The sequence below is a fragment of the Palaemon carinicauda genome, chromosome 6 (genome assembly GCF_036898095.1).
Source record: "Palaemon carinicauda isolate YSFRI2023 chromosome 6, ASM3689809v2, whole genome shotgun sequence".
NCBI lineage: Eukaryota > Metazoa > Arthropoda > Malacostraca > Decapoda > Palaemonidae > Palaemon > Palaemon carinicauda.
In genome coordinates this window covers 114,988,376-114,993,124 of record NC_090730.1, presented here as the reverse complement: position 1 = coordinate 114,993,124, position 4,749 = coordinate 114,988,376, and positions in this window count along the sequence as shown.

Below are 4,749 nucleotides of genomic sequence, written 5' to 3'. Positions count from 1 at the left end.
ATTGGCTCTGCTGTTGAATTCATTAACTTCATCAAAACCTGCACTATCAATATTGTCATTGTTTATTATGATTACTAATCATTATAGTTGTCGTTATCATTTCTACTACATCATTAATATCTTTGGTACGTTTGTTTAACAGTTTCCCAAAATATGAGCCCCTTAGAAAGGAATGGGTTCGGGCTACGCGACGAGAAAATTTTGCCTCATTTACTAGTTCACGATTATGCTCTAAGCAGTTCAAGGATGAAGATTTTGATAGATCGCTTACAAATTTGAATCATTCCCTGCTCATCTCAAGAAGGAAGAATTGAGCGTGTCAATTTGTTAAGGCAATGTTTGGCTAAGCTGCATTCAGAGGTCAAAACTATCTCTGACTTTTCATGGACTATCAATGAATGCTGCTATGGTCAAAGATCTTGGTTGCAGTCTAGATTCTGAAAATATAAAAACTAAATTTCTTCATCCAGTGACGAAGGAGCAGGTATTTATAATTTTGACCCATGCCATATGCTAAAGTTAATTAGAAATTCATTAGGGAAAAAAATATTTTGTTGATGGGGAGGGAAACTTTATCTCGTGGGATTTCATTGAAAAATTACATAAGCTTCACGACTGCGAGAGTTTGCATTTGGGGAATAGATTAAGATCGCAATATCTGTCATGGATTAAAAAGAAAACAAAAAGATGAACGTTAAACTTGCAGCGCAATTACTCAGTGAATCTGTTGCAAAATCAATGCAGTTTTGTCTTTATAACAATTTCGTAGAGTTCAAGGATGCGAAGCAACAATCAGTTTCATTACCATTATAAACAATTTGATTGATGAGATTAATTCAAGGAATTTGTGTGGATGGGATAATAAAAGATTCTTTAAAGATTTTTTGGGCCATGCTGAATTATATCTAAAAAAACTTAAATTTCCATGTGGTAAACCCTTGTTGAATTCCAATCGCAATAACTGGCTTTCTTGGATTCATAATTTGTATACGGAGTTTGATTAAAATCTGTGATAATTTGATAGGTTGTCCTGAACCCAATTAAAATACGAGCACAGGCCCAATGATGATTGTAGAGATGCTTATTTGGGGAAGCAGGAGGCCTATCATCTTTGGAAGGGTAACAAATCACATTTGACCTGGAATAACCATACTCATCTATGAGCTGTTAAACGGTTAGTGATGTTGTACTGATACTTTTTCTTTTAATATTTGTGTTGATAATGTATTCATTGTGTAATACGCAAGTGTTATTGTTATATTAAATACTGTACAGTTCTGTATACAAAATATCTAACTGTAATTTACAATATTGATGTAGATGTGAGCTACGTGTACGGCGAGTTTGAACGGCATGGGTCAACCTGCCGAAAACAGCGAACACTTACGAGTGTTACCTTAGCTAATTAAGGTGTACTGTAGTGATAATACATTACATATATTACAGTAATATACTCTACTGTATCAGCAAGTGTTATATTAGATTAGATAGGAAGAAAATTTTTGTTGTTTTCGTCTATGATAGAAACCGAGTAATAACCATTTTAGGCATTACTTAGTGTGTTAGTTGACCGCACACAGGAAATGGGCAGTTTGTTGTTAGGTTAGGAGTTAACCCACCCTAGTGCAGCAAGTATTCACTGATTCTCTATTTTTGCGCTTGCGTCTGTTACCTAACCCCCCTCCCCCCCGAATAGGGAGGATTGACTGTATATCCATCAAGCCGACTTGATAGCTATGAATAGAATGGTAGATTATGCAGATCTTTGTAAATACGACAGACATTGTGAACATTCAAAGTGTAATGCATCGTTTCTTGTAAGTTATTTGCAGTTCATGTAGCAGACAGCAGATCATTCATATCTTTATTATTTGCTACAGGTAACGTTTGCGGGTTTCATTAAACACAAAAATGTAATATAGTCCCTGGAGACAGTTGTACATGATGACATTACCCAAACTAGCTTGCATTCTAAGAGTTCTTCTGGATATAAGCATTTTGTTTCTAATGTCTCAATGAATATTTTAAATTCTGATGCTTCTGTGGAACATACCCATCCCCTTGAGTATTAACCAAACTACCAGTGTTAGTTAGCTATTAACACTCCACGGTTGATCTGAAGGCGTTGCTCTTAAAGCTTTATTAGAAAAAAAAAAATGTATCATGTACAAGACAGGAATTTCTTCCTAACTATGAAAATAAAAGTGAAAATCCTGACAAATATTTATAAGGGAATTATTGACCATGATTTGCATGTTGGGTGAAGCCTTTGGGCTATAACAATGGTGTTACATTTTATAGTAGATTATGTGGAAATATACGCACTGCTCTGGGAATGTGATTGCAATTTCCTAAATTCCCTGGGATGTAAAATTATATTTTCCGATATGTTACATAAATCATTCATCTTTCTAAATTAGAAAAAAATGCATCTTTAATATCTATCACCTAATTTAGACGGATTATATAGGTTTCTCTATTGGATTAATGGAAGTCATTTGCGTTGCATGACATTATTCTTCTATAGTCAATTTTAGGATAGACATTTGGTCACCTTTCTCAATCTATTATACCCTCCTATTTCTGCTACAGAAGTATCTCCCATTTAATGAAATGACATAGTCTTCGAGAGGCTAGGAAGTAACTGAAAACAACTAGGATGCGACAATCTAAATTTTCTGAGGTCATGTGCTAAGAATATTTATTTAGAAAATTATAATTGCAAGGAAAATTTTAGAAAAGAAAGGTAAAAAGGACACAGGGGAAGAAATATTGAAATGGAATAGGGAAGGACAAGATGGTTAGAGAGAACACAAGGATAACTTATGCAAAGTCAGAGAATTAAACAACGGAAGTCAATGATCACTTTGGAAGGAGAAGAGATTTTGTAGAAAAAAAAAAAAAAAAAAAGACACCATTCACTTTGACTGCTTTTCCTCCTTATTCGCCTCTTGTCTTACAGATCCTTCTCTCATACCTCTTTCACTTATTCTTAATTAACCTCATTTTCTATATATCTACTTGCTTTTTCATTCCCAACTCCTCTTGAACTTTCAGTTATCATTATTATAGATTTTATTATTTTGCTGATTTCCTGATTTTTTTTTTTTATTTAGGTGTTATTAATCCTCCTCCTCCTCAGCAAGTCTTAGGAATGTCTCGTCGTCGCACTTTTCCTAAATAGTCCAGCCAATCATTTTGAAGGTTAATGATGAGCAGCAAAGCTTGTCAAGTTCCGAGGCATAATTACCAATGAGGGATTGTTCCATACTCTGAACCTACACTCTACCATTACCTAGTGAGGGATAAATGTCAACGATTTAGAAGGCACATAGTAATTTATTCATATATAATGCTACAAATGTTCTTGAACTTTTCCATCACATCAGTGATCAATCTCAAGAAGGATAAACAGTAACAAAATAAATAATTCAATCGAATCACTAACAGGATATTGGAATAGGTAACATGAAAACTATATCAACAACTATTTCAAATTCATTTTATGACTCATAGATATGAATAATATAAAGTACACTAATGACAGTTTGATGTCCTTTACAAATGTTGCAAGTTACATTCATCTTATCATTCAGCAACTCTTGAGTCAAGCTCATCTTTCATAATTCAGAAAGAGCAATATTTCTCACAGGCCATCCAATATCTTTCAGACTACTCTATTTTTCATGACCAGTAACTTGGGCTTTGTGATTTAATGATGATATTACCAGGTCTGCTCACTGCCTTACAAGTAAGACAGTTTCTTTTGATGAAAGGACTACGGTATTTTATTATCGACCCATGACTTACAGTTTATTAAGTTTATTATATCCAAACAAGAAGTAATTTTTATATTATACTTTTATCAATCATAGAATCTTTTGAAAATAATATATTTTTTATTTGAGGTATAGGATATACATTTTTTTTTTATAATCTTCTCAACTATCATCAGAATTTTGTCATATTGCATACTTCCCATATGACCTATACGATTTAAGAAATATAGTAAAGAAAACTTGTATGCACAAAAATGTTTAAAACCAAGGTTACTTAAAAGATAACTATAAACATTTTGTAATGCTTAAAACAGATCCTCCCAAAAATATATATTTTCTTAATCTTTGCTAAAAAAGTAAGCATTACATTTCACAAATCTGCAAATGACGACTTATAGTTTACATAAGTGACAATTGATAAAATATATTGTCCACCTGTATAGAAATTCATAATTCCCCAAATTATACGTTACATTGTACACACAATGTTGATATGAAATTGCACTTTACATTCAGCAAGACAGCCTGGTGAAAATTACTCAGTAGGATGGAAATAAACCAGGACCAGAGGTTTCTAATACATCTGGTAGGATGAAATAATGAGTCACTAAAATATTGATTTGTTTGAAATGATAAATGTAAATTCCCAGTACTTTGATTTTGAATAATGCTATATTTCTCAAAAAAATTATTGATAAGAGTTATTTTTCTCAAGTTAAATAACTAAACTGACAATGAACTCAAAACAAGCATTATTTAAGCTACTCATTTATTACAGACAAACATGAACATTAAAAAGATAACTTTGCTAAAACTCAAAGGAAAATATAACTTGAAAAAAAAATGCACATTTGCATGCACTTTCTCCCAACTGATTTTCCAGACCAAGATATAAAAACTTTTTTTTCCATCGGAATTATAGAACAAAGTTGTTACATAGGGAATCAAACACATCAAAACAAAATTAAAG